Raw genomic sequence first — 11,776 nt, 5'->3', positions numbered from 1 at the left:
AGGAATGTTATTATTCTAAATGCATTTTGTTTCTTCTATCTCTTGAAAAGAATATTCTGTATTCATTCTTGTGGTCCCTAAAACCTAGCTAAGTGATGTGTACATTGAAGAAAATCCATATTGGGTCCTTAATTGTTACCCTAAAAACTTACCTAGGTAGTGAAAGGGTTCAGAACACCCCCCAAGATGTGCCACTTTAGTCTTAGGACTATTTTGAGCCAAAGGTAATCAAGATCCTGCAGGCTCAAGAGAAACTTTTAACTCTTCCTTAAAGAATTTAATTGAGGGCCTTGCCCATAGTAAGAGTTATTATAAGATCATATATATATCTGTATGGCAGGGTGAACATCTAATTATTGAATACTTCTTCTTACCTTACCTCCCCTCAGGCCCTGATCCCATTCCTTGATGGCACATATACCTCATTTTATCTATTTAGAACCTCTCATATGTGTGGGGGTCCTGTGCATTTGAAAAAAAATTGCTTTTATCCAGTTGATCTGTTGCATGTTGATTTGATTATTAGAACAGCTAAAAGAAATTCTGTAGGGTGGATGAAAATTTCTCTCTCTGACCATAGCTTTTATTGGCTTCACCTGGGTGATGTCAAAAGAGAAACTGTACAGGCAAGCTTTTAGGCACAGTGGGAAATATATTATTTTTCTTTGTGTGTCAATTAATGGAATCTAAGAGTAATCCTGACAATTTAAAAATTGTAGTTTTTCCTTACAATGAAAAACATTCTTATAGAAACAAAGATCTTATAAAAAACAAAATTTGCTTATAAAGTTGAAAGCCTTTTAAAAATCAGAGTTAGATTTGGATTGCTCAGTGTCACCTTCGCATTTTGCATTTTACACCTTGCATCTGTTTTTGCTGATGTAATGGTGGGGCCAATCTTGATGGGCCTTGGTGGGTTCATTTTTTCAAGCCTCTATATAATAATGATATAATTATTTGTTAATAATCATTATTAAGTAATAATGGTAAGCTCCTAGCATGTACAGGTTTGTTTTTCTGGCCTCTATTATATTACCTGCCACATTATAATGGTTCCCTGAATAGAGGTAGTGGCTGATAAGATTAGCTATTCTATTGTAGATATTTGTGCCTTGATAGAGACAATGACTGACCATCACCTACTCATGGCATTTCTCATTTCCACTGGTCACTGTTGTTAGAAGGGATGTAGAGAAAATAGATTATAATAAAGATCAAATAACTTTAATAGTTATATTTCTAAAGATTCAAAACTTTTACTTTTACTTGGGTATTTTATCTTTTATATCAATAAAGATTAGGATATATCATTTTCTTTTAGTTTTAAATGTGTTTTTCTTACAGGAATCATTATTACTATACCTGTAAGTCTTGATTTGGGGTCAGACCAACTGCTGAAATCACATTTTAAAAGTACATTTTTGGTATTTTAAATTATCATTGCTGAGGATAATTTAGCTTGGAAGAGATAAATCTGGCGACAATGTAATATACTCATAGCTTTTGCCCTCCTGTCATTCTCTCAGCATGTGACTCACTCTTGATTATAATTTAGAGGTAAGTTTGCTGCTGTCACATAGGCTGTACTAGAATGACATTTCATTTTCTTAAGATATGCATACCCTGGAGATGGTTGGTTAATTATAATGTGAAAGCTGAAGCAAAAGGTGAAACCATGTGACATATGAAAATCAAACACAGTTATGTGCCCATAATTTCAAAAGACTCCTTTGTCTTTCTAGAAAGCCACAGGGAAATTTAGAAGGCATGAGAATGTAGAAGTCCTGTTTAGAGAGATGATCAATGGCCCAGAGAAACGGCATATTGTTAACTCCCCAAGACCATCTTTCTATACTTGATGGAAAACAATAACAAAGTGGTTATTTCTGGGAAACAGATAAGGAAAATATGCTTTATGAGGCATACAGAGAGATGTAATTTAAATCCATACTGTTTTACTTCTTTTAAAAAATGAAGATAATATGATAAAATTTTAAGATTTAAAAAAATCTTAATGGTAGATAATTAGGAACATTGATCTCGGTGCTTTTGTATATACTTGAAATTAAAAAATATAAATTGAAAGAATACTTGTTAAATGAAGCGGAGTAAATGTAATTCAATTATATCATCCTGCAATTTCAATAAAGTGAAATTTTTTCAGATAACTGAAATTTCAGGAAATATGACCTGCAAATGAGGGTAAATGTATTCATTTATTGTAGTGGGCTAAATAATAGTCTTCACATTGTTGAGTGCATATACTTTTGGCAAAGGGCATTTCATTTGGAGAAGTAGTGAGCATGAGAAAATACTCTGTATTATAAGTATCAATTCCATGCTGTCACTTAAGACCTCATCTCAGTCTTAACAATACAAGCTTAAAATTTGACTTGATCAACAATACAACTAAAATGTCAAGCACTAGCATATGTCATATTAAAAAGAACGTGTAAGATATTATCTCAAACTTTGAAACTGTTTTGATGCTTTGCCACCTGGAAAAATGTTTATAGCTTTAATTGTCACAGTGTGAGAGAGCTAAAATTAAAATAGGAAAATTCTTTTAAAAGGACTCAAAATAATGCAGAAAAAGACAATAGGAAGATATGCTGTGTGAGGATTCTTCAGTGATGAAAGGCAAATTCTGGGAGAAGGGATGTAGTTAACTTCAAGAAAAGTATGAATGCTATACATAGGGCACCTATCCAAGCCCACCTGCTATAATATACAACTAGGCATCCCTTGATATTATGAGAGGCTGTTTTCATGAAACATGTTATACATCTTGAGAGAAGTATGAGATAAAACGATAAATGGATTGCAAGAATTCAGTAAAAATAAATTACTCATTTGCCCCGACCTGCAGGGCATGCATCGTGGGTACACTGCACCAAATCCTGCAAAGAAATGAGAGGATAGGAGATGCGAAGAAATGGAGGCAAGACAAAGTTCTGATCAAGCCTCGATTTTATTTTTACAGCGGGTAGAATTTATGTTGTTCTAGAGGAGAGGGGTGGGCAAGGGGGTAGCCTATCACTAGGGATGTAGCAGGCTCTGGAATGTCGCAGCTATGCGCTTATCAGCGGAGATGTAGCAGCTGTGTGCTTAGGGTGAGGGTATGTTATCTTTTAACTCCAGGCCAAACCGGGAGTTGGCTTGGAGGAGCCATAAACCTATTATGCTGTAAACTGGAGATGTATATGTGATTTATAATGGCTCCCAACACTCATTAACCCATAATGAGTAACTCAGGGAAACTTAAGGGAAGATAATTATTATTTCTCCCCTATCCTACCTACCATGTACCTAAGCCTCTCTCCTTGACCAAACTTTAAGCGAGCCCCTCAGAGTCCTCCTTTTTTTACTGTGCTTCATCCTTCGCCCCTGTCTTTGGCCTGCCTAGTCTAGTTGTGCTAAGTCAATTTAATGAGAGCCACCAACTCTTGATATGGATATCTAATAACCTTTGCCTGCCTTCAGCAAGAATCCCATTAGGTCAGTTTAGCAAGAAGCTCCCTACCTTTGATGTCTCTTCTTAGTAATTTTTCAGTCACTGACTCCCTCATTCTCCTGGTTGACTATAAATCTGCAGCTATCTTTGCTGTATTCAAAATTGACCCTGACTTCTTTTCTTTATTTTGACATCTATTGCAAAAGTCCTGATAAAGTTTTCCTATTGTTTTCACAATTGTCAGGATAATTTTTTTTAGTACATGTCACTTTTTCTTCTGCTCAAGACTGATAATGGTGGGGTCAAACTCAGTGAAGGAATTCTCACGCTCTTTTAAACATGGCATGGACAGGAATAAAAAATGTTAAATTAACATATGTATCCTGAGTGCCTCACATTTGAAAGTTCCTGTCTGTACTAATCACTTACAGAACCCATGTAATTTCAAAAGCTTATGGGCAAAATAAGAAAATTACACACACACACACACACACACACACACACACACCACAACAAGAATATAAGCACAAAGGAAATATCACATTAAAACAATATCAAGAGGTTTCATGAAGAATCGGAGGAATGTATAGGATAACAAAAAAGGGAGATGGAATAGATTTCACAACTAAGTAACATTATGATGATTCAAAATTGAGAGGCTCAAGTAGTAGAATTTGATTAGGGAGTGGTGGTGATGACATATAAGATCAGAGAGGTACAATAGTCTCTCTCAGTGGAAGATATTGAACTGTTAAATGAAAAAATGTTTCTGAGTTATAAAGAAGAGTATATCTGAGTACAATTGATATACTTTTAAACCTCTGTCACCAACCAAATAAGCTTATCCAAAAATCCTATCTCTGTGTATATCATTTACCTCATACTATATAATAAAAGCCTAATATGCAAATTGTCCCTTCTATCGGATGTTCGATTGGGAGTCTGACCACTTGCTATGACATGCGCTGACCACCAGGGAGTGGCACAGAACATGGCAGGCATCGGCAATGTGCTGTGACCTCTCGCCGGCTACCTGGAGGTGGGGGTGACAGGGACATAGGTGCAGTGAGAATGCAGGGTGTCTGCAGGAGCTCTCTCTCACTCTCCCTGCTACCCTCCCCTGGGATGCCAGGGCTCATATGTTGGGGAAGCCCCCACACTCAGGTGCTGGGCACCCATGAGAAGCCCTCCCCACACCTGTGTGGCATCTTCCAGGTGAGCTAGGCTGCAGCCGCTGGGACAACAGGGCCTGGTCGGGCTCCCTGGGCGTTCGCGCAGGAGCCTGTCTTTGAGGCCAGCTGGGAAAGAATGTGCTGCCTGCCAAGCTTCTGTGTGGTGCCGCTGGGTGGCCCAGAGGCCCACGCTGTACCCCAGCATCCAGCCATACTCAAGGCATCTTTGCATGGGGACTCAGGCGCGTTGACTCAGGCGGAGGGGTGTGTGCAGGGTTCCATGGGCCCAGGTGCTGCCCTGGGCTCAGAGGTCAGCTGGGAGCTAGACTTCCATGCCAGAAGCTTGCGCTTCAATCACCAGCCAGGTCTAGGGATCGCACCTGTACACAGATTTCATGCACCGGGCCTCTAGTTCATAATAAAAATTAAAATATTTTACATGCCTATTTCTGTAACAAAAAAAATGATAATGGATGTGAATTGCTTTGTTAATTATAAAACATTATTATGCAACTGTAAAGGATCACTATTTAATTCTCAAAGCATTGAGGAGCACTTGAAGAATTTTGAGTTACCGCAAATCTATATGAACCGAGTTAAAGACGGCTCCCGCAGATTACGCGCAATTCATGCGAGCCGACTTAACTCGTTTCCCGCACTCCAAGTGTTAAAAATATAATCACAAACTCAGTTTAAAAATACTTATTGGTCAAAGTTAGAGGGATAAACTTGGAAAGCAAGTCTATTGCCCTGATTCAGAAGAGAGATAAAGAAAATTAAAATACAGCCCTATGCATTTTGGAGACAGACAGATTGTATTGAATTTTAGCAACTGAATAAAAATGAAACAAAAAAGGGAGAAGACAAAGATGACTCCAGGGTTTCAACTTTGATGAGGGTATTGTCATTAATAGAGAAATCCACGAGAGAAAGCATTGAGAAGCCTGATAATGAATTTGATTTTGAAAATGCAGATTTAAGGATGCCAGTGAAGACATTCAGGCAAAAATGCCCAACAGAGATTGAATATAAAGCATAGTAGAGGAATCTTGGATAGAGATAAAGATTTGGGAATAACTTATTAGTGTCAGTTGATACAATCAAAATGAACATAGTGATAAAAAATGAGGGTGAACAAACAGAACAAGGGTAATCATTTAAAGCTGTACTTTGCAGCATCTACCTTTCAGGTTAGAAAGGAATGACTTGACAGAGACTTTATGTAGAGGGTGGGGCAAAAGTAGTTTACAGATGTATGCGAAGCACAGAGTTTATTTTTAAAAAAATACGTTTTCATCAATTTTAGAGAGAAAGTAAGGGAAAGAAAGAAACACAGATGAGAAAAAGAATCATGGATGTCTGCCTCCTTCGGGCCCAAAACATAGGCATGTGCCAAGCCAGGAATTGAACCAGCGACCTTTTGGTGCATGGTTGATGCGCAACCAACTGAGCCACACTGGCCAAGACCTGAATTTATTCTTATATTATTATTTATTAACTAGAGGCCTGGTGCACAAAATTCGTGCACAGGGGCGGGGTGTGTGTGTGTCCCTCAGCCCAGCCTGCACCTTCTCCAATCTGGGACCCCTCGAGGAATATCCGAATGCCCGTTTAGGCCCGGTCCTGTGGGATCGGGCCTAAACGGGCAGTCGGACATCTCTCTCACAACCCAGGACTGCTGGCTCCCAACCATTTGCCTGCCTGCCTGCCTGATTGTCCCTAACCGCTTCTGCCTGCCAGCCTGATCACCCCCTATCTACTCCCCTGCAAGCCTGCTCGATGCCTAACTGCTCCCCTGCTGGCCTGATCACCCACAACTGCCCTCCTCTGCAGGCCATCTTGTGGTGGCCATCTTATGTCCGCTTGGCAGTAACCATCTTGTGTGTTGGAGTGATGGTCAATTTGCATATTACCTCTTTATTATATAGGATTATCGTACTATTTTCCATAGGAACAACTTTAAACCTACTTTTACCTGACCCTGTGTAATTATGAGACTTGCAGATTAGCTCCTGAGAAGTGATGTCTGTCAACTAAAAAAGGATAAACATACTAGAAAACAGCTGTGTGAGGCCAGCTTAGTTACTTCTGGAAATTCTTCTTTTTCTTTAAGAAAGTGTTCTATCCTGTCTTAGGACACATTGCTATAACAAATACCATAGTCTGGGTAGCTTAAATGAAGGAAATTTATTTCTCACAGGTCTGGAGGCTAGGAAGTCTAAGATCAAGGTATGAGCATGGTCAAAATCTAGTGAGAGCCCACTTCTTAGTTTGCAAATGGCTCTCTTCTTGCGTGTCCTTATATGGCAGAGAGCAAATAGAGCCCTAGTCTCTTATTTTATAAGGAAACTAATCTCATCACAGAGGTGTCTTCCTCATGACCTCTTCCAAACCTAATTGCCCCTCAAAGGCCCAATTAAAGATTCATAAATGGCAGAAGAAGTAAAAGAAAATATCAGAAATAAGTAGTAAAAAAACAAATCACTGGTATGACTTTTAAAGAAAGTTTTTTAATGAAAAAAATCTATGTGTCACCTGGAAACAATATTGTGGGCAAGCATAAATGTGATCCTCTTGCCTAGTAGGAGCACAGTAGAAGCTAGTGAGAATTGCTCTGCATTGCCTCAGGTTTGCTCAGTAAAGAGAGCTTGGGAAAGCCCTGGTTTCTGTGGCTGCATGGTTAAAGTGTACAGAGGGTTCTACTTGGTCAAGGGCACATGGCTATCTCTTGAATTTATCTCTCCTTCTTTCTCTCTCTCCCCCCCCCCCCCTCCATTCTACTCTATCTAAAAATCAATGGAGAAAAATATCCTTGGTGAGGATTAACAAAAACAACAACAGAAATTTAAAAAAGAGAGAGAACTGGGGAAAATGTCATACAATTATATGTTTTAAACAGCCCAGGTAATTCAACATTTTCGGATTTGATTTTTAAAATTTTGTTAGTCCTTTAGCCAAAATTTGAAGTATAAGTAAGATATTTCACCTGAATGGATCCTAGGATACTCAATTGAGTCAGATTTTTCTAAAGCATAGGAAATTATTTTTTTCCTATCTATATATATAAAAGGCTAATATGCTAAGTGTCTGACCTTCTGACCATTCACTATATGCGCACTGACCACCAGGAGGAAGATGCTCAACGCAGGAGCTGCTGAGATGCAGTGACTTGGTAGCAACGGTTCTTGGGTGACACACCCCAAAAACAGAGAGGAGGGAGACCAATTCCTCACGGGGCTGTGTGATTCCACCATTGGCTGTGGGTTATGTTGTTGCGGGGGCACTGTCGGCCCCAAATCTGGTTTACTGCACACTTGGCGTTTGCATTTCATACCCTGTATGACAGCAACTTTGCAGAGTGCCCTCTCGCACTTCGGGACCCCTTAGAGGATGTTGGAGAGATGTTTTTGCCCCGATCCTTGCTGGCCAGGCCGAGGGATCCCACCTGCTGGAGGGACCCTGCCCACTCCACAGACTCTGGGGAGGGATCCTGGGAGGTTGGCTCCAGGGTATGTCCAGCCCATCTAGCCTAGTTCCACCCCACAGCCAGCCACCTTCTAATTAATTTCCTTTCAATGTGCATGAATCTGTGCATTGTTAGTTTATAATGTAGGAAAAGGAGGAGAGCAGAAATGGGAGGAGAAAAGGAAGAAGAAGAAGAAGAAGAAGAAGAAGAAGAAGAAGAAGAAGAAGAAGAAGAAGAGGAAGAGGAAGAGGAAGAGGAAGAGGAAGAGGAAGAGGAAGAGGAAGAGGAAGAGGAAGAGAAAAAGAGTTTAGGAAAAGAATCTAAAGCATAGCTAACAATAGTGGTCAGGAGTGCTTCCTGTTACCTTTGTTGTCACTCTATTCTCAACCACTTTTTTTCTTAGCAGTTTCTAAATCAATTTAAAATTTTCCATAGAATGTAGAACCCCAACAGCAATGCTTAGCATAATGGCATTTACGTACACAGCACTCAGAAAACATTTGTTGATGAAAATGATGTTTGTCTTCCAATCCAGTGAAATAGATTACAGGTGAGAATCTGATTACACATTTGGGGATACCTAGGAGTTGAATAAAAATTAGATTGAAATGTTTATTTACTCCCTCTTTTTTTAACTCTCTAGCTAGGTTGTAGATGCCAGAAGATGCAGTGAATTGTATTAGTCAAGCATAAACCCAATTTCCTCTCCAGCTTAATCTCAGAGTATAAAGTACTACTTCCCTGAACATGGCTTCTCTTAAGAAGCAGAAATGTTCAACTGTGTTAAAGCACAACTTCATCCAAGATAATCCTTCATTAAGCTTTAAAAATGCCTTTGGAAAGCAGTGGGTAACCGTGCTACCACTTGTGCGTAAAATATTTAAAATGACTTTGAGAGTTGTTGGGGCTGCAGATTTCGAATTGGCAGAGCCTCCTGTGTTCAGTACTGATCTATTTTAGGCTTTCTTCAAACTTGAGCAGAGTAAGGAAAGTGTCACTACTATCATCTAGGTTCAAGTTGAGGAAATATGCTTATAGGATGCAGCTCTGGTAGTTTTGTAAGGCCTATAGCACAGAAATTTCTCTCTGTTGTCAACACACACACACACACACACACCACTAACCTTTTGTCTTACTATTTTCCTTTTTTTTCTGTCTAATAAGGATTTTAGGTTTATAAAGGCAGTTTTATCTAAATGCTTCTAGCTGACTTTGCCTTTTATAAAAGTGAATGCTTAGTGAATCAGCAATGGAGGGAAAGAGATAAGATTTCATCAGTCTGTTGACCAATCTAAGTGTGCAGAGGAATGCAAGTGGAAAGCTTAAAAGTACTTTTTCAGCAGGAAAGTTGTTGGCATTTTAAGACACATACAACTAAATGCCATGTCCCATTACAAAACCTCTTACCCCTCATAGCTAAAAATACATCTTTAAGTCCTGCACCTTTCTGTTATATTTTCTCACACCAAGATTTTGGACATAAGTGAACATTATTTTAATTATTTCTTCATGTTGGCAAAAGTATTGTAAACCATTACTCAGATCACAAGTTAGGGAAAATGTGTCACTGTTTCCAATGGCAGTGAAATATGTGTTCCATTGTGAAGGCTGTTCCTTAGAATGCGTGCTTTTCTGATCTGTTCCCAGGATGGTTTGGACTCACAGACTCCAGACTCCGGCACAGCCATCAGTATGCAGAGCTGGAGTCCTTCCACTTCTTCATGCGCAGGCTTCTTAAATTTCCTAAGCCAAGCCACATGCTAATGAAGAAGTTTTACATTCTTATCCGCCAGTGGCAAATCCCAGGGAATGTCTACCAGCATCCAGAGTTGGAGGGTTAATTTGTATTGAGTTAGTGGCCCTCTAATTAGGAGAACAAAACTGAAAGCTTGTCAAAATATAGTCCTTTGAGTCAAAGCAAGGAAATTGTGATTCCTTGAAATGTATGTATAATGGGTAATGTGCTAAGGTCATGTACTAGTCTGCTTTATATTTGATCATCAGTCATCAGTCATTTACTTCTTACTATATAAGAAGACCAATATTAATATCACAGAATCATTAATACTATTATGTTCATTGTAATAATAATAATTATATCTAAAATCAGTGGTGGTACATTATAAAAAATATATTTATTAAAATATTTTGTATAATTGCTTCAAATTGCAAATGAATGATATTTTTGTGTGATTCTTCCAGAAATATATTTTAAATAAAATATGCTGTTGATGTAACAGTGGTTTAGGAAACATTTTAAGCATTTTTAAAAATTACAAACTGGCTTGTTCAAGATATTATACCTACATATTTTATATGTAAATTTATTCCATATCCTCATATGTAGCTATGTATTTCTATTACTACTCTCAGACACCCTCCCCCCACACTCTCCAAAAAAAGGTTGGAAATTCTACCAGTAGTGGAAGTTAAAAATAAATAAAATCAATGTGTTTCTTTTCATTTCCATCTCTGATATTTTTGATAATTTTCTCATCTACTTTTGATTCTTTCCTTGATAGCAGATTGCACAATAATTTTTATGTAGGTATTTTACTTTTAGTTTACTTAAGACAGAGTAATTTGGATAAATAATGATCTAGCTTAGAAATGGGAAACAGTTTCAACAACAGTAAGATATATGATTTTTTAACCTAAGTATTATGTTGTATGTTTTGTTTTGTTTTGTTTTTTAATCCTTACCCGAGGATATTTTTCCATTGATTTTTAGAGAATGGAAATGAGGGGAATAGGCAGAGAGAAACAAGGATGTGAGAGAGACACATCGATTGGTTGCCTCCTGCATGTGCCCTGACCAGGGCCGGGGATCAAGCCACAACCAATACGTGTCCTTGACTGGAATTGAACCCGGAATCCTTCAGTCTGCAGGCTGACACGCTATCCACTGAACCAAACCAGCTAGGGTCATTGTGGTATGTTTTTAATGTGGTTTTCACAAAGCCAGTTTAACCTATAAAACACTTTATGCAGGGTGTCCCTATATACACACTTTAACAGCTGATAGCTCAATTTTTAAAACAAACTGTATTTTAATAAACACAGCCTTTATAACTATTAAAGTGTGTGTATACATTTTGGGGGGCACACTTGATGTTCATTGAGCACAGTCAGGCAATGTATAGATAATGAATGATAGGTATAGGATGCAACAAAAACAGATATTGCCCCTTATTAAAATCCCCCCCAACATTTGAGACAATGTTTATTAGAATCAAACATATTGTTTAAGAATAAATGCCCTGAATAAGGAAGATCAAAATGTAACAGCAACAGGTTGATATACCTGAAGTTAGTGATGGTGCAAAAACTAACAAAAAAGAAAATCATTTGAAAAAGTTAGTTCAGTTGTCAAAATCAAATTGAGTATGGCTCAAAGGAAAAAGAAAATGTAATAGCTTACATTAGTATTTAAATTCCCAAACAGCAATGCCTATGATTTACAGATGAACAAAAGGAAGGAATAAAGATATCTATAGTTTAAAAAAAGAAAAAGAGAGTAGATTAGAAAGCCTGCCTAACTAGCATCTGCTGGTGTACATATGAGTCTACGTAGATGGGGAATTGAAGAAGTTCATGAGTGATTTAGGTTTTGATTTTAAATTTAAAACGAAAATCAAGAGCAACCTAACACTCTTAGAATCTGAGAGGAAAACTTTAGCAGTT

Source organism: Myotis yumanensis, unplaced genomic scaffold, assembly GCF_028538775.1.
Source record: "Myotis yumanensis isolate MYYU_CA2020_CCGP unplaced genomic scaffold, mMyoYum1.0.hap1 SCAF_2, whole genome shotgun sequence".
In the NCBI taxonomy this organism is placed as follows: Eukaryota; Metazoa; Chordata; class Mammalia; order Chiroptera; family Vespertilionidae; genus Myotis; species Myotis yumanensis.
This window is presented reverse-complemented; position numbering follows the sequence as displayed.